Source organism: Ostrea edulis, chromosome 1, assembly GCF_947568905.1.
Source record: "Ostrea edulis chromosome 1, xbOstEdul1.1, whole genome shotgun sequence".
Classification (NCBI taxonomy): Eukaryota; Metazoa; Mollusca; class Bivalvia; order Ostreida; family Ostreidae; genus Ostrea; species Ostrea edulis.
Genome location: NC_079164.1, coordinates 79,305,756 through 79,329,157, shown reverse-complemented (window position 1 = coordinate 79,329,157; position 23,402 = coordinate 79,305,756). Strand labels below are relative to the sequence as shown.

The 23,402-nt window shown below is 36.1% G+C and overlaps 1 long non-coding RNA gene across 1 annotated transcript; it reads left to right on the top strand.

Annotated features, from left to right (window-relative positions):
* Positions 1–16,605: 16,605 nt before the first annotated feature.
* On the top strand, positions 16,606–20,130 carry LOC130054015 (uncharacterized). The gene is made up of 2 exons (XR_008802268.1): positions 16,606–16,701; positions 17,007–20,130. It is a non-coding gene; the product is annotated as an uncharacterized LOC130054015 (long non-coding RNA).
* The last annotated feature ends 3,272 nt before the right edge of the window (positions 20,131–23,402 follow it).

The following is a 23,402-nucleotide window of genomic DNA, read 5'->3' as shown; positions in this document are numbered from 1 at the left end:
AAGCGCAACAGAAATCCATGCATGATGCGACTAAATAACTTACACCTCCATTCTTCTTATCTCTCTTAGGGTGTCCAAGTAGCGCAGAGGTAGCACTCTCGCTTCTCACCGCTGCGACCCGAGCTTGATCCCCGTGATTGTATGTGAGAAGGTATGGCATGGTCGCACGTTGGTTTCCTCCGGGTACTCCGGTTTCCTCCCACATAAATGACCCCCTTTCGAGCTTCCATGGGTTATCCTAGGTATTTATATATGTATGTTTGTATATATGTATATACCGAATCCTTTAAAAAACAATTCTAATTAAGTACACATTCAGATTCATTTGTTTAATTTGACTAAGAAAACTGACTAGTTCTATGGTTTGGTCTCGGCTGTTACTCGTACCAGAAAATAAAGCGAGGGAGGGGTGTATTGTTGCAATGTTGATGTGGCCCCCTCTTCAATATATGAATTTTATTTTTACATATATAGATGTATCGCAAATTCGGTTTGGTCTTCTAATAATCATGATAGTTTTTGTTTTCAAGCACATATGAGTAAATCGCTTCATTTCAATTTCTAACATGCAGGGTTTTTTTCTCCCAAGCATAAAAAAGTAGTTTTCAGAGGCAATTTTTCTAAAGCATCCATTCTAAGTCACCTTCCCTAAAATTTATCTGTGTTCGCAAATCTTATACATTATGAGTTTGATCACTGTTCGTTATCTTCACTTTGCACATGTATTACTCGCTTTAAACTTCATCTCATAAATTGAATATTGAGGTTGGAAGACATAATAATATAGTCAGAGAACGACGGTTATGTACTGTTTGTGATCTAAATGATGTAGAGGATGATATTCACTTTATTTTAAGATGTCCTCTATGAAAGGTGAAGATAATGAACAGTGATCAATCTCATAACTCATATAAGCAATACAAAATAGATAGTTGGGCAAATACGGACTCCTGGACACACCGGAGGTGGGATCAGGTGCCTAGGAGGAGTAAGCATCCCCTATCGACCGGTCACACCCGCCGTGAGCCCTATATACTGATCAGGTAAACGGAGTTATCTATATGATGACTTGAGAAAAATATGCTAAAACATTTTATCATACAAAACCCCAGTGTATATTACTTAGTGTTGAAAATTCTAAAGAACGGATTAATTTTGGCAAATTTCTAAACTATGCAACAAAAGTAAGAAATTCTCATACGGTGTGATATTATTATTTTGTTTAATTTAAATAGTGTATCGCTGTAACATTGTTGTCTACTCACTCTCCACTAAGTCGTTTTGTTTTGTTTGAGTATATATTGATCATTGTATATATAATGTATATCCTATGAGCCGATGGCTCCCAGAAATAAAGAATCAGAAACTATCAGATCAAGATTCAGCCGCCTGTCAATCAAACTTTGAACTCCATTTGGTTGAGAGGATAAAGAATACGGAAGGGTTATAACAAATTAAATAGAGACCACAAAGAGTTTTCATTTCTTGTGTTAAACATGTACTAAGTATGTTGTTAAACTTTTCTCTCGCTACTCGATTTGGTCACTCGCTTCGCTCGGCACCGAATCTCTTGGTACTCGAGAAAAGTTTACCAACATATACTTAGATCATGGAACTGCGAGGATTACCTGTGTTGTCTACTTTCCGTGTATTTCAGTAATTGACCCTATATACATGTACATGCATTAACTGTGCTTAAAGATTAGCGTCCCTCCAGACCCTAAGCACTCCAGATAAATAACACCCTATGCTGAAAAGACCATGCCTACTTAAAATTAACCGTTCGTTGAAAGAAATTGGCCTCTAACCCCGAATTCGGAATTATAAATGTACCTTGGTTACATTTAATATTGTTTTGAGTTAGATTGGTTGATTGTATCCTGTATAACGTCCCTCTCGAGAATTTTTCACTCATGTGGAGACGTCACCAAGACCGGTGAAGGGCTTCAAATTTGGCCTATGCTCGGCGCTTACGGCCATTGAGCAATGAGGGTTCTTTAGCGTGCCACACCTACTGTGACGCGGGACATCCATTTTTAACAGTATCTCAGAGGACCCGTGACATTCACACCTGATGCCGAGCATTTGATGATGGAACTGTCACTACCTGTTTTAATGACTTAGGTCTGTCGCGGTCGGAATTCGTACCTCGACCTTCCGCATGCGGGGCGAACACTCTACCACCGCGGCGGTATAGTTAGATTGGACTGTTCTATATGTGTGCCATTGTGTGGTAATAATTATGATACTATAGTTATTATCTTTTTAAGACACTGTCTTCCTACAATGGATTACATGTATATGAAACACGGTCTAATCACGACACTGTTAATAATGAAAATTATCTCTTGTATATGAAATATGACCGGTATATAGTTCCTTGAACTTTTTGGGGTGTTATTTATCTTTCTAGAAAGAGGTTTTCAGTTATTTTTGTATCTTATTGAAACTACCCGTCTCCTTGCCATATGATGTGCTGCTTTTTATGTTACCGATGAAATACATGATTGAAGTTTTCCTTGGTACACCGTCAAGAGTTATTGTTCCTGTCACGACCCAATTAATTTGGCGAAGTAGTTTGTATATGTTGAAAGTTTTTCGAGGAAATAGATATTGAACAAGAAATTGTATTATAAGGTTTTTTCTTATTTTGTTTAGCTTTTAATTTTGTAAATTTGATCAACATGTTATTGTCTGTGTTGATTTAAATTTTGTGTTGTTTCAACAGTGATTGGAATTACGTTTTAACACGTAAATTCAATGTGGCGGCTGTGAGGTCAACATCCGGCTTGAACACGATGACAATACCTTGCAAATAGCTCTTCGAGCAATGAGCCCGGCTAAAAATCAGTATGCATGAATTTGTGTTGGTTTAGGCACAGAAGGAAAAACAGTAGTCGACTGAAAGGTCTGGAAAGGTAATTCAATGGCAGAAATCTTCCATTCAGTCACCTTTCAGTAACCGTTCGGTCACCTTTCAGTATACTGAATGACACAGCTTCATCTTGTGATGAAAGGCAATTTTATAACTGTAAAATCAATAAGGACTATTCAAGGGCTTAGATATTCTGCAAAAATACACAATTCATGAAATAGCTGGAATGGATCTGAAACCCAAGACCTGTAAAAACTTTTAAGTTAAAAGTTAAAACGATAAGAGTATCGAATATGAATCACATGTTTTTGAATATGAATGATAAGATTATCGAATATGAATCACATGTTTTTGAATATGAATGATAAGATTATCGAATATGAATCACATGTTTTTGAATACGAATGAAAAGTTTAGAATATGAATTACAACTTATTGAATAAGAATGACATGTTTTTGGATATGAATAACACGTTTTAGAATAAGAATAACACGTTTTTGAATATGAATGATAAAATTATTGAATATGAATAACAACTTTTCGAATGTGAATGATATGTTTTAGAATATAAATTACAAGTTTTTCGAATATGAATAACAAGATTAGTATAATAGTGCAACGTTTTACACGCCATACTCAAATGTAAGCAATATTTTTTCTTTTTTATTGATCAATGCCATCATATATCTTTAATGATCAAATCATCTAAATATTTCGTACTGGTTACTTAAGATATTGAGTATGCGTGAGAGAGAGAGAAGAGAGAGAGAGAGAGAGAGAGAGAGAGAGAGAGAGAGAGAGAGAGAGAGAGAGTAAAACCAAAAGATGCATACACTTGAAGCGCTAGATAGTGTTTCTTAAAATAATGATATTTTCATATTATAGATATTTTAAGTTGAAATGTATCCATATATAAAATGAAACAAGTCAAACATGTAATCAGTTAATGAGATTAACAAAAAGGCGATCACGGTCTCCACTGAAAATGGTATTGGAATCGTAGAAGAATTCCAAATATTCATTCGCATTAAACAATTCAGAATCTAACCACACCTAGATATTCTCTACAGAGATACCTATAGTTATCTTACACCCTTCCCATCTATCGCGGCTGGCGACAATATATTCCAATGGTCTATTATCTCCGACGACAGTATTTACCGTGATGAAAAAAATATGCCTTGTCTCGGCTCATGTTATTGTCGGCGGCAATATTTAGTATATGTATCAACGGACAATATGTATCGACGAGGATGATATGTTCCAAACGACAATATGCACCATCATAGTGTGTACTTAACGGTGGAATTACAAGAATCTTGAACTTTCAAATCCATACACAGTTACACTAACCATTATGATAGTTTAACTTTATTATTAACTTATATCATCGTAAAACTTGTAAAATTTAATTAATTGATAGTGTAGAAACCTACAATAATAAACCGTCGTTTTCTTTCCTTTGAACTTTAAATGCATGATTAAACTTTCACTCGGTGAGTTAATTTTCTAAAAATCTATTGGTCTGTTTGGCATGCTTTGAACGGAAAGTGATTTCTTATATTTAAAACAGCATCCAAAACACACTGACGGAATGAGGAGAGCTCATATAAAGGAAGATATCATGTGACCAATATTAACATATTTTTCTCGTAATTTCGAGATAATTATCTCGTAATTACGAGACATTTCCTCGTAATTAAGAGATAAGTATCTCGTAATTACCTAATCTTTTCTCGTAATAACGCAATAATTATTTCGTAATTACGAGATATTTTCTCGTAATAACGAGATAATTATCTCGTGATAACGAGATCTTTTCTCGTAATTAGGAGATCTTTTCTCGTAATTACGAGATAATTATCTCGTGATAACGAGATCTTTTCTCATAATTACGAGATAGGCGAATGTAAATATATTTTTTATATGATACTAAAAGGCTTTCGTACGTATGCGAGAAGTGGTATAAATTAAATGCATATTCTTAAAAAATTCTTTAATAAAATCTTGTGTCTTCTATTGGTGACGCTTGTGTCCTCTATTGGTGACGCTTGTGTCTTCTATTGGTGACGCTTGTGTCTTCTATTGGTGACGCTTGTGTTTTCTATTGGTGACGCTTGTGTCTTCTATTGGTGACGCTTGTGTCTTCTATTGGTGACGCTTGTGTCTTCTATTGGTGACGCTTGTGTTTTCTATTGGTGATGCTTGTGTCTTCTATTGGTGACGCTTGTGTCTTCTATTGGTGACATCCTCTATTAGTGACGCTTGTGTCTTCTATTGGTGACGCTTGTGTCTTCTATTGGTGACGCTTGTGTCTTCTATTGGTGACATCCTCTATTAGTGACGCTTGTGTCTTCTATTGGTGATGTTTGTGTTTTCTATTTGTGACGCTTGTGTCTTCTATTGGTGACGCTTGTGTCTTCTATTGGTGGCATCCTTTATTGGTGACGCTTGTGTCTTCTATTGGTGACGCTTGTGTCTTCTATTGGTGACGCTTGTGTCTTCTATTGGTGACGCTTGTATCTTCTATTGGTGACGCTTGTGTCTTCTATTGGTGACGCTTGTGTCTTCTATTGGTGACACTTGTGTCTTCTATTTGTGACGCTTTTGTCTTCTATTGGTGACTCTTGTGTCTTCTATTGGTGACGCTTTTGCTTTCTATTGGTGACGTTTGTGTCTTCTATTGGTGACATCCTTTATTGGTGACGTTTGTGTTTTCTATTGGTGACGCTTGTGTCTTCTATTGGTGATGCTTGTGTCTTCTATTGGTGACGCTTGTATCTTCTATTGGTGACACTTGTGTATTCTATTGGTGACGCTTGTGTCTGCTGTTGGTGACGCTTGTGTTTTCTATTGGTGACGCTTGTGTCTTCTATTGGTGATGCTTGTGTCTTCTCTTGGTGACGCTTGTGTCTTCTATTGGTGATGCTTGTGTCTTCTCTTGGTGACGCTTGTGTCTTCTATTGGTGACGCTTGTGTCTTCTATTGGTGACGCTTGTGTTTTCTATTGGTGACGTTTGTCTCTTCTATTGGTGATGTTTGTGCTTTCTATTGGTGATGTTTGTGTTTTCTATTGGTGACGCTTGTGTCTTCTATTGGTGACGCTTGTGTCTTCTATTGGTGACATCCTCTATTGGTGATGCTTGTGTCTTCTATTGGTGACGCTTGTGTCTTTTATTGGTGACGCTTGTGTCTTCTATTGGTGACGCTTGTGTCTTCTATTGGTGACGCTTGTGTTTTCATTGGTGACGTTTGTGTCTTCTATTGGTGACATCCTCTATTGGTGATGCTTGTGTCTTCTATTGGTGACGCTTGTGTTTTCTATTGGTGACGCTTGTGTTTTCATTGGTGACGCTTGTGTCTTCTATTGGTGACGTTTGTCTCTTCTATTGGTGATGTTTGTGCTTTCTATTGGTGATGCTTGTGTTTTCTATTGGTGATGCTTGTGTCTTCTATTGGTGACGCTTGTGTCTTCTATTGGTGACATCCTTTATTGGTGACGCTTGTGTCTTTTATTGGTGACGCTTGTGTTTTCATTGGTGACGTTTGTGTCTTCTATTGGTGACATCCTCTATTGGTGATGCTTGTGTCTTCTATTGGTGACGCTTGTGTCTTCTATTGGTGACGCTTGTGTCTTCTATTGGTGACGCTTGCGTCTTCTATTGGTGACGCCTGTGTCTTCTATTGGTGACGCTTGTGTGTTCTATTTGTGACGCTTGTGTCTTCTATTGGTGACGCTTGTGTCTTCTATTGGTGACGCTTGTGTCTTCTATTGGTGAAGCTTGTGTCTTCTATTGGTGATGCTTGTGTCTTCTATTGGTGACGCTTGTGTCTTCTATTGGTGACGCTTGTGTTTTCTATTGGTGACGTTTGTCTCTTCTATTGGTGATGTTTGTGCTTTCTATTGGTGATGTTTGTGTTTTCTATTGGTGACGCTTGTGTCTTCTATTGGTGACGCTTGTGTCTTCTATTGGTGACATCCTCTATTGGTGATGCTTGTGTCTTCTATTGGTGACGCTTGTGTCTTTTATTGGTGACGCTTGTGTCTTCTATTGGTGACGCTTGTGTCTTCTATTGGTGACATCCTTTATTGGTGACGCTTGTGTCTTCTATTGGTGACGCTTGTGTTTTCATTGGTGACGTTTGTGTCTTCTATTGGTGACATCCTCTATTGGTGATGCTTGTGTCTTCTATTGGTGACGCTTGTGTCTTCTATTGGTGACGCTTGTGTCTTCTATTGGTGACGCTTGCGTCTTCTATTGGTGACGCCTGTGTCTTCTATTGGTGACGCTTGTGTGTTCTATTTGTGACGCTTGTGTCTTCTATTGGTGACGCTTGTGTCTTCTATTGGTGACGCCTGTGTCTTTTATTGGTGACGCTTGTGTCTTCTATTTGTGACGCTTGCCTCTTCTATTGGTGACGCTTGTGTCTTCTATTGGTGACTCTTGTGTCTTCTATTGGTGAAGCTTGTGTCTTCTTTTGGTGACATCCTCTATTCTTTAATAAAATATTGTATCTTCTATTGGTAATGCTTGTGTCTTCTATTGGTGACGCTTGTGTGTTCTATTGGTGACGCTTGTGTCTTCTATTGATGACGCTTGTATCTTCTATTGGTGGTGTTTTTGTCTTCTATTGATGACGCTTGTGTTTTCTATTGGTGACGCTTGTGCGCTTGAAATCTACCCAGTTTGCACTGTAAAATTAGCCTACATACATGTAGGGTCTTGACACAATTTTTTGCAATGTTGGGGTCACCCCTGTGATAACCCCCAATTTAATTTCGATTTTTATGCTTACGCTCACCGAGGTGAAGAAATAATGGTTTACCGTCATAGGCAACATGTTCGTGTCTTTAGCGAAAGCCAACAGCAGAAAATCACAGCAGGCGACGAGGATCAGCGAAGAACATTGTAAACTCAGAAGGCAAATTTATAACGACCCAGACTACGCCAGAAATACACTGTGCGACTAGAAAATGGTTTCCTTGCTGTGAAAATAACAGATAACGATAGAAAAAGCACTCTTGCTACATTGCGTGGAAGAACATACTCATTATATATATGACACCAACCTTACGCATCCTCAACTTAAGGAAGAACTGAAATATTCAACATCAAAAAGCGACCTACAAAATGTAGCCCAGCATTTATATCATTTTTCTTTGAACAGGACCGGTACATGTATATCTTCTATCAATTTTGACGGTGTAAAGTACCGTAAATAAATCTTAAGATCGCCAGTACCATAAATTTTCGTTTTTACCTTTCAAATTTTGAAATAAAATTCTTAATGATATATGATATATCTTGGACTATTTTCAAGTAAATGTTGTACATCGCAACTAGCAAAACATAAATGTTCGATTATGTGTTTAATGACACATTAATCATCTTTTAACTGCTATTTGGTCACATAACTCATTAAGATGTGAAATTGATAATGAAGAGGATTTGTTTAAAGAAATAAAATTCGAACGACGCTATCTAATGATTTTTTTTATGTAGCAGAGTTCATTTAATCAATAGTAACTATCGCTACTTTGACTCGGTCTAACGATTACCTTTGTGTAGTGAATATGGAATTATACAATTATTAATACTGATTTAGAATTAACCATAGCAAGAACCGTGTACCCAGGAACGTTTAAGGACATCATTCAAAATAATACACACGTACTTTCTTAATTAGTTTGGTACTACGGTAGTGGAATTTCTGAACGTAAAAAGGCTAGAAAATCACGTTCTCGAAATTCAATACAAATCACTAAATGTTTTCCATCGATCTCCGAGTGTCATCTTCACTACTTAGAGTCAGGACGCCACCACATGTGAAAGGATGCTACACGTAGAATTCATACATTCCTAAACCCATTCAAAAGCATCGCTTTACACACCTTAAATACTCGGTGAAGTTGTTGGGAACAATTACAAGATACAACTTTGGTACGGGGCCCGAGGCTTCAGGTAATCCTAGAACCGAGTTTTGATCTCCCACCAGTTGATATTTGATAAAAGCATTGAAGGACTCCATGGATATTTCCATCCCATTATTATCCAAAGAGAGTATTTTTCCGTTGAAAATGACCAATAAAATGTTTGAAAGGGATCCAGGGATATGCCATATGAAAATAACACAAGGATGTTTTTGTAAGAACTTTGATTGAATAGAGGGATCTCGGTTATCATTGGTTTGATTCAGTAGAAAACTATTGTCGTCGCTGGAAAAGTTGTAGTATACGTATGAAACCAAATCTGTAAACACATCAATCATGCCAAATGCGTAGGGATTTGTACTTTTATACATGTGTGTATTTTAGTCAAATCTCTCTCTCCCTCCCTCTCTCTCTCTCAAACCTCAGATAGCTGTTACAAGATAATTGATTAGTGCAGAACTTTTATCACTAACAGCTTACTGTCATATAGGGAAAACATAAGTTATGTGAGAGCTAAAATAGAATATGCTTGTCAAGCCCGTTGGAATGAAACAATGTATATTGACTACATAAAAATATCTTGATGATATTTCCGTAAGTCTAAATATTGTTTTAATGTTTATGCTTTTTGGGCCATTCATGCAGTGGAGCTCAAACATTTATCTGTTTGAGAAATAACAATTTGGGGTCATTGTGCGGCCTTGTACCACACGGGCATTCAATAGAAGACCTCCGTTGAAATAATTTTTCACAGAGAATGTTTTAATAATATTGAAATTTCTTTTCTATGTCGAGGATACTCCATTAGCTATTGGGCAGTTCAAAACCCGTATTTCTGTCTACTGGCTTCAGAGATGTCGTGGATATATTCAATCCATCCATGTCTATATATCATTTGTAAATATTTTGTAAGGAAAACTAAGTGTAGCTATCGGATCTTATTGTTGTATATTGGTATATTTCAAAACATAGCACTTGGCACACTGATTTTGACTATGGATAACTCTGTTTACCTGATCAGGATATAGGGCTCAAGGCGGCTGTGACCGGTCGTCAGGGGATGCTTCTCCTAGGCACCTGATCCCACCTTTGGTGTGTCTAGGGGTCCGTGTTTGCCCAACTATCTATTTTGTATTGCTTATAAAAGTTATGAGATTGATCACTGTTCGTTATATTCCCCTTTCATAGCAATATCTTACTTCATTGACGCGTCCAAAATCTTGGGTATCCTATGACCTAAAAAAACGTTCTTTACATGCGGTTATCTATTATTGATCAAACAACAATGTAAAGTCATTAATACATGAAATGCACCAATACAAATCCTTTTCTGAAGGTTTTGAATTTTTATATCACCTGAGTGACTCAGGTGACCTATTGCTATTGGTCTGCGTCCGCGCGTCGTCCGTTAACAACTTCTTCTCAGAAACTACTGGTCCAATCTTGATTTTTTTTAATGTAGCATCTGTAGATAGAGGAAATCGAAAATTGTCAATTTCATGACCCCCCCCCACCCTAAGGGGTCTTAATTTGGGGGTAAAAACTGTAAAATTGATGTATTTCTTTTAAAATCTTCTTCTTTACTCCTGGGCATCTAGCAGAGAAATTGAGTATATAGTAATGATAAACAAGGAAGCTCCTAGTAAAATTGTAAATTTCATGATCCCCGGCGTAGGGATTCTGAACCCAGGGTAGGGCCAAACTTGGTATATAGTGTTTATGTGTAAAACACTTATATGACATCTTCTTCAGTGTTATTGATACTGAATTGAAACTAAATAGATATTTAGAAAGAGCAGGTAGTCCTTTACCAAAATTATAAATTTTATGATCCCAGGGGGAGGGGTTTTGGTATCAGGGTGGGGCCAAAATGGTCATTTATCAAACAATAGACATTTTAAACTTCTTCTTGATAACTACATGTATCATTCCAATTCTTTTCAAATTTAGTATGAAGCATTGTTGGAACAAGAGGGACATAAATTGTAAATTTCAGGATTCCTGCACCCCTGGGGCCTTAGGGGCGGGACAAAAACTGCCCAAAATTGACTAATTTTCAAAACTCTTCTCTAGAACCGTACATGTTTAAGGAAAATTAAATGCATAGTGATGTAATACAGGAAGGTCTCTACCACAATTGTAAATTTCATGACCCCCGGGGTAGGAGTGCTGACCCCAGGGCAGGGTCAAACTTAGTATAGGTGTTTATGTGTAAAACACTTTTAAATAACATCTTCTTTAGTGTTATTGATACTAAATTGAAACTAAATGGATATTTAGAAAGAGCAAGTAGTCCTTTACAAAAATTGTATATTTGATGATCTAGTAGTCCTTCACAAAAATTGTAAATTTGATGATCCCTGGAGTAGGGGCCAAACTTAGTATATAGTATTCATGTGTAAGTTTGCTGATACTGTATAAAATCTAAATGCATACTTATGAATAGCAGAAAAGGATGTACAAAAAATGGTGAATTTCACAACCCAGGATTTTTTACTCTGGGATGGGTCCAAATTAGTCATATCTTTTAATGTTTTAATGTTAAATACCTATTGTGTTATGTAAAGCCTTTCATCAGTATATGCACTTTTGAGGACAGTGAAGTTTTAAGAACACATCTTGATTTATACTGTTGCTGAACATAGATATTCAGGACAGGAATTTTTTTCTAGATTTCATCGCCCTTGGGAGTAGTGATACTTTTTCACTAGTACTCAGGTGACCGATAAGGCCTGTGGGCCTCTTGTTGCGTAATGTTTTTCCCCATTGAATTTTTAAGTAAAAATCTGTGAAAAATACAAAACTGAAGTGGATCAATTGGAAACTGTGGTAATTATGGGTTTTTAGTAAAATCAAAAAAATTACGAATAGTTTTACAAATTCTATAACAAAAATTTTGTTTTTTGATCGGATACCGATGTCCTTAAAGAGAAGGTGTGATTAAAATTTTTACTGTAAACATGTATACTGTCTTTTCTATAACATCACGCTGTGGAATTTAATTGTTATATTTAAATTCAAATATTAGAGGGCACCCATATTCAGGATAAGGCAAAAGTTAGCATTACAGAACTCTAGACTTGGCCAAACACAGGTCGCATACAATGGTGGCATCGGCAATAATCTTTGAAATTAAATTTTATGTTCTTTCCTTTAAAAAAACACAGCCATCAAAATCTGCATTTGACGTCCTTCTATTTAAGTTAATGCATTAGAGTCTCTCATAGTAGATTTACTGTTAAAAAACACAGATTTTCTAATGCATGTATTATGGCTTATTTCCAACTTACGAGAGAGAAAATAATTAAATATTCAAGATATGATATATTGTCGTATAGCTCAACGGTGTTGCAACAAAAATTTGATACTTTAATGTCATATTTTAGTAGTTCAACATTTCTATAAGACGAGGATTCATATTAATGTAAAAAAAAAAAAAAAAAAAAAAAAAAAAAAAAAAAAAAATACTAACACGTCAAGCATAATCTTTCCAAATATAAAAACAATGACACGCTATGAGAAAAAGGGGTGGAGAAAAAAACTGCTGCTAAAACGCCCCCTCTCTTATCCAGGTGTATATATACAGACAATTGACAAATTTTCCTCAGAAAAGCCACAGACTATTCTTCAGACATGTACAAGGCAATTGGCGTGAGTATAATTCAGCTTCATTTATTGATACTTTTATGTATATGTAACTAGATCACCCGAGTCAAGACTGATCATAGAATAACTTTTTCTTTGTAAAGAAGATCATAATAGATGTAATATTTGTATGGTTTATCTTTATATTCCTCGTAGAAGCACATAAGTTTCATTGTCATGAAGCAATATATATTAGTGTAGTTTCCGATTCTCTTTATCAAAGTTTTACGGGCAATATCTGAAAATCAATAGTGTAGTCCTTGAGAGAGAAAAAACCCACATTTGTAGTAATCCCAGTCTTTTATCTTGGGTTGTCACTTTCATGTGTCGGGATTTGAAGCTTGATTTAATGTGATTTGATTATGCATGGATACATATAGAACAGTTATCCCCAAGAGGAAAAGCATTCATTAGAATTCCTATTAATAGATATACTTACGTGTTAGTGGCTGTAATGAATTGACTTTAAACCTCTGTGACTTATTATGCTTATAACCGCTTCAATTAGAGCCGATCAGAGCACGAGTACAGTTTAATGTTCGTAATTTAATCACACTAGTATATTGGTAGTGTTACGACAATTGTAATCGATACGTATAAAATTAGTTTTACACTAAAAAATAACTCTAAAAGAAATGAAAAGAAAACACCTCAACACCGTTCCATTCCGCAATATACATGTACCAGTACCCACGTGGATATTAATTATTTAGGGAAACGAAACTTTCCGCAACATACATGTACCAGTATCCACGTGGATATTAATTATTTAGCGAAACGAAACTTTCCGCAATAGACATGTACCAGTATCCATGTGGATATTTGTCTTTAGCGAAACGAAACAGAACAAAGTTACTACATGTACCTGAATCCTGTACATGCACCATGTTGCTGACATCAGCTGTTGCAGAAAGTAACAACAAACATCCTTGCTTCAGTCGTTTAGTTTTTTAGAAATATATGAACTTTCCCTAGTTTGGTCAAGTCAGTGGCATTATAAGATCCATTTTCATGAATAACTTTTAATTACTGGAAATTTGGATTATCTTTCTTTACAAAATAGGTTTATTTCTCATACTGGTAAAATTATGACATTGTTAATATTACTTTTGATAATTCAAAACGAATTATTAAACGTCACAAAGGTGGCGACACACAATAAACTGTTTTACAGACTTATTATTCATTGAAGGAGGAGGATAAGACAAGGTGTTTTAATTATGTGAGGATTATGGAAAGAAATAGCAATTTAATGGGACATATATATATATATATATATATATATATATATATATATATATATATATATATATCCCTTTCCCTTTCAGTCTCTTATTCAAGGGGATGACCGCAAACTTGATATCGTCAAATGTGTCTTGAAATTATATACATTTTGTGTTCCATACCGTTTAACAAAATGTTTATAGGCTTCGAGATAATTTTGGAACTCAGTTTTAGGGAACAATCCTGCATTCCTTACAAGGGGTCGCCAAAAAAATGATGATGACACGTTGTTAAAAATAACATTCTGAGCAATTTATGTTGTATAATGCTTTACAAAATATGCTTTAAGTGATAGAGAACATAGAATTTTCATACATTATACCCAAAAAATCCCTTATTACGTTCAATGGTCATTTTGCTGACGTCAATAGTTACACAACGTTACAACAAATAACTCTGCTTCAATGATGCTAACAAATTATTGGTAGATTTTGAGATATTTAGAAAATAGCTTTGATCCCTCTCAGCTTCTTATCTAGAGGACTGGTCCCTTAAGCTTAATATCCTTTAATAGGTATTCTCATTATCTACAACTTTTGTTCCTTAACGTTTAACGAATGTTTTCAGTTTTCAACATATTCAGTTTAAGGGGCATCCATTAAATCAATTAAAAGGGAGAGTAAGACGAAACTGAAATATGGTTTATTGCTTAGAGTCACATTCTGACCAATTTAGGCTTTATAAAGTTTTCATTTAAGAAATAAAAAACATCAAAGTTTCGTACATTTTTCCCTCTGAAATCCTTCTTACGTTATCAAAAATCATTTCACTGACATCAGCACTTGCAGAACGTGAAAACAAAGAAAGAACTCTGCTTCAATAATGCTTAATAAATTCATCTCGGGTTTTTAGATACAGATGTAGTTAGAAAACACTTTTGGTTCCTTTCGGTCCTTTATTTGAGGGACTGGTCTCTAAAACTTGATGTCGTTGAATAAGTATTCATATCATTTACAACTTTTAATTGTCCTAAAACCAAAATGTTTTTATTTTTCAAAATACATAGAATGGACCATCCCTGAATTCCTTAAAAGTGGACTTAAGACATTTGATGATTGATTGTATATTGTTTAACATCCCTTTCGAGAATATTTCCCTTATATGGAAACGTCACCATTGTTTGTGAAGGGCTGCAAAATTTAGGCCTATGCTCGGCGCTTATGGCCTTTGAGCAGGGAGGAATCTTTATCGTGCCACACCTGCTGTAACACGGGATCTCGGATTTTGCGGTCTCATCCGAAGGACCGCCCTATTTAGTCGCCTCTGACGACAAGTACTGAAAACCTATCATAACCCTGATCCCCACGGGCGACAAAATGTGAAGCTGGCATATTGTTTGGAGTCAAACCCTGACCAAGATATATTCTATAATGCTTAACAAAAAAAAAATTTCGTTTAAGAAATAGAAAACATCAAAGTTCCATACATTATTCCCTTAGAAATCCATTCTTACATAATTAATAATCATTTTGAATAGTGACACCAGCACTTGCAGAACGTTTATATTAAAACCATTTCGCTTCAATAACGCTAAGAAATTATTTTTGGTTTTTGAGAAATTTGGTAAATAGTTTTGACCCCACTGGGTCCTTTATTTTTAAAAGGGGGTGGTCCCTAAAACTTGATATCGTCGAATAGGTATTGTCATTATCTACAAATTTTGTTGTTTACGTCTTTTCAAATCATTTTTGTTCAAGAAGATATTGACGAAAATGTGTACAAAAATGCAGGAAAACGTTGTGGTGCTTCTTCCAGCCTTACAGCGCTCCGGCGGTTTTTTTAATTAAAGAAATTTAAATGCAACTAGGCACAGCCATGAACTCAATTCTACAATCGCTGAAAATTTCAAGTTGATATTTCAAATGGTTTCCAAAAACACTCCTAAACAATCTGAACAACTAAATTTTATAAAACATCAATGTCTTACTCATTATGTAACTTAATTAAAATCGAGAAGAAAAAAAACTTTATTGAGTTGAAGGGAATATCTATCATGAAAAGCGAAGATAACGAACAGTGATCAATCTCATAAATCCCATAAGCAATACAAAATAGATAGTTGGGCAAACACGGACCCCTGGACACACCAGAGGTGGGATCGGGTGCCTAGGAGAAGCATCCCCTGTCGACCGGTCACACCCGTCATGAGCCCTATATCTTGATCAGGTATACGGATTATATAAACGCAGTCAAAATCAGTGTGCCAAGAATGGCCTAACAATCGATATGAAACACGTCAGACAGCATTTGACCCAATGATAGGTTGTTTTGGCAAACTAGATCTTTATAACGACCATAGAATTTGCGAAATGTTGATTTTAAACGAGACTTTGTGAACCCTGCACCATCAACTTGTTTGTCAGTAGCCTGCTTCGATTTAAAAATTGACCATACGCAGAGCAAGCTCTTGCGTATCGAATCAGTTGAGAGATATAAACACCACATGCAAATGGTAATGGAATATTGCTACATAAATATGGGAAGTTGACGATGGAGAAGTTGAAATAATCCCGTTTGTCATAAAGTTGAGTCTATCATCTCTGAATTTGACGAAAATCGGTCGATACATTTCTGAGAAAGCGCGTGAACAAAAAGTGTAAGAAGAAATAATAGAGAACACCCACCCCCTCTCATTTTCAAAGTACTGGCATTTATTTAGTGATTTGTGAATGGATAATTTCAGCTACATTTTCTTTTTACAATTAGTGCAATGGGATATTTTGGACTTTTTGATTAATGAGATATACCATTATTGCATTTCTTTTTTCAAGATCATGCATGTAAGTAACAAGAAAGTATTTTTGTTTTAATAGGTCCTGATTGTGTTAGTAGCTATTAGCATTTTCTCCTGTAATGCGTCCAGACAAACTCAACCAACGTTAGAAACGGTGAAGACCTGGATCAGGTATATGAACACGCTATGGGCAAGGGGATTGCTTACTGAGCATGACTATGAAAGATTTAGTAAGTACAATAATAGCATATACTAGTTCTGACGGTAGAAATTAAACTGACCAATTTTTTCATATCAAGTTGTGAGATTTGCCGAAACTGTTTAATGATTTTCTAAAAGAATTATGTTACGAAATAAGCCAATCTCACTCTAACTGACATCATGATTTTGTGTAAAAACTAGAAATTTCGAACAGAGAGGATTGTAAATCGTAAAACAGTTATAAAACTTAAGACAGCAAAACAACATCTTTTATTAGAATGCTCGAAACTATTTATCACACAGTCACGTGATTATTTAAATTCTTGCTTTCCAGGATCATTTGTTCAATTCATTTCTCCGACACTTGATCCCAGCAGAAGAATTCAAACCAGATGATATTAATGCCATCGGTAACGAAAATGACGACGAACGACGAATATGAGCAAAATTCTTACGAAGACAGAACCAGGATGAAAGTTTCATCGTCTTTTTTTTCCATCAAGTTCTAGTACACCAGCTTGTCTGATCAAAATATGTATGTCGTCTGTATGTACAAAGTATACATGTTCATGTTTACGGTTTCACATTTCGGCTTCCTCTCCAAAGCAATTAAGCCTTTTTCTATCAAAATAACAACGAAGTATTCTTTGGCTAAGGAAAATCAAGATGGCCCATTCTCCCTTCTTTGAGGAAAAGATTAAGGGATTTTTATCATAGTGGAAATACAGTGAATTGTTCGGAAATTCTTCTTCTCCAGAACAGCTTATCTACGAAATCCGAAAACTGTCTGAATCCTTCTGTAAATGATGAAATTTCAGATTTCCTTAAACTATGACCACCGAGGCCACTATAAGCCCAAGCTCCTTAAACTATGACCGCCGAGGCCACTATAAGCCCAAGCTCCTTAAACTATGACCGCCGAGGCCACTATGAGCCCAAGCTCAAAGTTTTGCATAAGGTATTATGTCTTTTTATAAAAAAAAATCTTTTCAAAAACTTTTGTCGAATACACGTACATATGCAAGTATCGTCTAGTAAATTATGTTCATATTGGTACAAACCCCCCATGCCAAGGTAGGGATGCAAAATATTGAGTTTTTAATGAGAAAATCCTTTTCTCGAGACCTACGACGCCAATTTGACATAAGTATTTAACATTATTGTCCAGCTCGTGCTGTTTGGTGGCGTTGATATGAAAAAAAAGTTCAATGTAAAAACGAAGAATCGTACTTTAGAATAAAATCAAATATCTAATCCAAAAGTGTACTTCTGACTTAGTTGACCGATTGTAGTATAACTTTCAAACGGAAATATAAGTAACCAAGTTTTACGGAGGAATATACTGGCAAGTAGAAAAAACCATGAAAAATGTTTATTCAAACCCTGTCACTAGAATTGTCTTCTCACGAACCTGTTGAGTATATTTCATCAAATTAACAAGGCTATAATAAGGGTACAGAACATGCAAGAATCATCCAATTTTTTCCACCCACCTTTTCCTCCAAGGGGTGATGCCACTATTAATGGCAATGCAGTTCTGGAAAAAAATCAGCACCAAAACGACTCCGCGGTGTGGCAAAATGATATTCACGCACCCAGTTGAGACATGTAGTGTATACATAGAGCTGTCTAGTGGGAGGTCTTACCGTTTTGTTTCGAACGTGTGATTCTCATTTCTCTGTGAACAAGGTACCTCCATTTTGGATAACGCCATATTTAAAACAATGAAACATTTAAACGGAATATATAACGTTTGGTTTTATTCAGTTTTATACTACGGTATAAGAAGTACATGGGCCAGATGCATATTTGTGACCAAAGTTTGTGTGATATTTTTATGTGATGAAGGAAACTGAACTTTTGGTTTGCACGAGACTACAAAATTGTGTATTATTAGTTCTTAGCGTTATACTTTAACATAGATTCACAAGGGCATTTGATACAAATTTGCATGCTTATTATATCGTTTCATGTTTATTTGTTGTCTTAAAAATGGGTTATTCAAATAAAAAGTTTTGAAATTAATTTTTGTTAATTTTTAAGTGTTACATGTATACTAATGGTTGGATTAAGCAATTTGCATTTTCACAACACCTCTGGAAAAACCTTCATATGTACCCTCAAACATACAGCAATTAAAAAACTGGAGAATTGACCCACTCAATGCCAGAAAATAATATATTCGCTTGTTTTCTATGCATTTCAATGCTTTTGTTGGTACAATATTTCAAAAGACGTTAAATGCAACAGCATATACATATAAGTTATTTCAAAATTGATAAACAGGTTCATTGTTAAGGAGCTTAAAATTGGTACATACGAGGGCGAGTCAATATGTAACCAGCCTAACTTATTTCCGGTTGAGATCCGCCTCTTCTTTTTCGATGTAATTGCCCTCTAGTGTGATGTACTTAGACCAATGGTGTTCAAATGCCATCAGCCCAGAACTGAAAATGTCAGGGTCTTTTCCATTGAACCACTCCTCAACTGCCGTCACGACTTCTTCATCAGACCGGAAATGACGTCCACTGATATCCTTGTTCAAATTTGGGAATAGGGTGAAGTCGTTAGGAGCTAGGTCAGGCGAATAGGCAGGATCTGGTATCAATTCATACCCGTTTCGCTCTACAGCATCCATAATTGAAACTTTGCAAGTGTGGACTCTGGCGTTGTCCCATTGCAGCAAAAGACCTTTAGAGAGTTTACCTCGATGGTTTTCACGGAGGGCGGTTCTCAGCTGCTCTAGCAAGTTTGCATAGTACACTCCAGTTATTCTCCTTCTCTTGGGTAAGAGAGCCAACATAATAACGCCTTTTGCGTCCCAAAATGCTGTGGCCATCACCTTGTCAACAGATGGTTGCGTCTTGAACTTCTTTGGCCTCGGGGACCCAGCCCCTAGCCACTGACGACTCTGAGCTTTATTCTCTGGCTCATAATAATGAACCCATGCAAGTCTCATCTCTACAGTTACCAGACGCAAAAGAAAATCATCTTTTGACCTAAAACGTTTCAACAAGGTGCTGCATACTGATGCTCGTCGCTAAGGGATTTGGGGACCCAAAGGGCTGTTAGCTTGCGCATTCCTAAACGATCATGCAAGATTGTTGAAACGCTACCATATGAAATGTCTAATGCCTGCGCTATTTCTTCCACCTGAATTCGCCTATCAGAGTATACCAGATTCCGAACTTTCTTACACATTCTTCGTCGGTGGCATCCAGTGGGCGTCTATACCTGGCTTCATCTTCTAAAGACGTTCTACCGCGTATGAATTCCCCTACCCAGAATTTAACCTGAGCATAAGATGGCGAAGAAGACCCATAAACATCGGCTTACTTGCCGTGCATTTCCTTGCCTGTTTTACCTACAATTACCAAATTATAGCACGATACTCAATTTTAGATGAAAAGCATGCCTTTGCACCACAAGCCTTGTTTGACGTTCAATATCTTATTAAAGAATGACTCGATACGCGTGCAATTTTGTACCCAGGTATAAAACATGTATTGAAATAAGGCATGAAAATCGTGATCGTCTTGGTCAATCGGAAATGGGATAGGCTGGTTACTTATTGACTCGCACTCATTACTAATTGCATGGGTTTTCTTTTCCTCTTATCTTATTGGGTGTTTTTTTTATAACCGCAATTCGTCTCAAAATAAGCAATGTTATTCCACATGTAAATCCACTTTTTTTTTTTTACGGCTAATAAAACTAAGAACTATTTTATAAAATATCTGGAAAATGTAGGACAAGCAACTATTTGTATATATTTTTCCATTACTATATATTCTTCATGTACCTATCTATAGGCCCGGTGCAATAGAACTACCCAATATCTACGTTTCAACCCAAATCAATGCTTCTTGTGTCACAAAAAGACTTGACATCTGCTCAATATTTATTTATTTACGTATATTTTTGTAACTGAAGTCAAAACCAAACTTTATTTGAGCATACGTGCCATTTTACAAAAACCTTGTAAAACCCTTGAGACGTTTACAGAGGTGTAAGTGAGTGTAAGGAACGATAACTCTGGGTAGAGATTGGTATTTCCTGTGTATGAACAGAAAACGCGTAAATATGAGATTGTATATTAAAGGAAATAATATTCCCGGATTAGCTGTCTATAAATAACATATACGAGGGCTGTTCGATATGTAATGTGTATTGTACGATATCTCAAAAGCATTTGACTCAAATTGTGAAATAAACATTACATCCCTTCAAAGTATTCTCCGCGGTTTGAAATACATAATTTCAATCTGAAATGCGTCAAGGTACACTGATTTAGGTAGACCTCTGAGGCACTGACTGATGCGTGAATCAAGGGCTTGTCGGGACTTGTAACGACGACTAGATAAGAACTTTTTAAGTTTTGGAAAAAGGAAAAAGTCGCATGGGGCTAGATCTGGAGAGTATGGTGGGTGTGGCCAGACGGTAACCTTCTCCTACTTTAAAAATTGCTTCACAAGCTCAAATGTACAATGTATGTGCTGGAGCATTATCATGAAGTAGACGAACATGCCTAAATCCTGACACAGGGCGTCGTTTATGATAATATTTCTTGAGCTTTTTTAGTATAACATCTCGGTAATACCGACTTGTAAACACTTTTGCCCTTCGGCACCGGAATTTGTACGGCTATACCATCACATGAGAAGAATATGCAATAAAGAACCTTCTTTGTGTTTATGGTTCTTTTGGCAACTACAGGCCTTCTACCGTGTTTAGTTACCCATATTTCGTTTCCATTTTCTTACTGGTTTGAAATAGTGAATCCATGTTTCGTTACCAGTAACAATGTTTGCAAATTGTCTTTGATTGAATTTGGGAGACATTTTGAGCAATTGTTTAGCGGTTTGTACTCGTATCCGTTTTTGGTCATCTGTCAATATATGCGGTATCCATCTGGCAGAAATCTTTCGTACTTTCAAAATGAAATGCACCCGCGATAGTGATATGCCAACAGCTTTTAGCAATATCACGAATCGTGTATCTGCCACCACTTTCAATTATTTCCCTGACTTTTGCCTTGCCTGTTATAGCCACAGGTCAGCCAGATTTTGCTGCATCTTTGACGGACTCTGTCAGTCTGAAATTTCTCTCTCCACCTAAGAACTGTCTCACAAGATACCTTATCAGACCCATAAACTTCCCTCAATTCAGTAACAAATCTGCATTACCGAATGACAGAGTATTGTGCGAACTTTTATATAAGCACTAATTTCTTCAATATTCTCAACCCGTTTTCCAACCATTTTTACAACAGTGGTCAACGACTGGCTCTATTGAAATGACAGAAGTTTAAAACTATGTAGATCTTAAGGCTCGTGTTTATGCCGTTGGAAAGGTATTGAACAGTTGAATAGAGCTATTCAAGAGTATCATCATCCACGAAATCGTGCAAAGCGTTATCGCGCTGTGGTACAATACACATTACATATCGAACAACCCGCGTACATTGTATACTCTCAACAGGGCGTGAATAATCCCATAAAAATCAATCGTGTGTGTGAGAAAAAGAAGACAAAGAAGGGGAAAATATTTAACAAGCTTTAAACAGTTAAATAAAATACTTTCAGTATAAAAATATGTAAACTGTAAACCTTTATTCTCTTATTTAGTTTCATTTATAATTATTGCTCACATGATTACAGTTCATTCCTATAAACACATGTATGCACAGTAAATTTAAGTAGACTATAACATAGCCAAGCTATCCTTTTCTCAAGTCTCAACTGACCTGACCTTTAAGGTAATGGATATTGGTCATAATCATTTTATGTACAAAAATAAATGTCACAAAACATAAGATTATAGGGGATTTCTGCTGTGGAAGTAGAGAAAAAGATTTTCTTAAATTTGATACTTTTTCACTATATAGCCATATTGGAGGCCCCTGACCCCGTCAGGGATAATGCATTTCACAATTTAAGTGCATGTACATGTAGATTAGGGCTTTGTAGACATCATAACCATATATTTAGTTTATCTTCAACTACTGTAATGTGGAAGTAAAGATGATTTACCCCAATATTTAATGCATTGTAACTGTACATGACCATATTGGCCCCATCCTAATGTGCGCTGAGATTCGGCTCGGCTGAATGTATGGACTGACGCCTTCACCGAAACTTAGAGCAGTCCTTCCTAATATAGGTGACACTGCTGTTCGCTTCAAATAAGTTTGTTAACTATTAAATCAACTCTGCATCACTAGGAAAGCTGCATTTCTTACCGTCTAAGTATGTAAATTCCATAAAATAAACTACATGTATCATTAAATTTTCCGTTCAGATGATGACTTCCATGGCGCAAATTTTTTATCTCCCGAAATTGAAGAGTTCCTATAGTTTGTTTTTAAATCAGCGACATACAAGTAGGTATGTCGAGATAATATGTATCAGCAATTTGATAAAACAGACTGTAGGAACTCTTCAATTTCGGGAGATAAAATATTGCGCCATGGAAGTCATCATCTGAACGGAAAATTTAATGATACATGTAGTTTATCTTATGGAATTTACATACTTAGACGGTAAGAAATGCAGCTTTCCTAGTGTTTCAGGAGATAAATATTGTGCCATGAAAATCATCATTTCAACGGACAATTTAGTGACAGATTTCATTTTGGGATTTTTATCATACGTAGACGATAAACAATGCAAAATTAATAATTATAGACAGTTAGTTGAACAATCGAATCATCTATTTGAAGCGAACACCA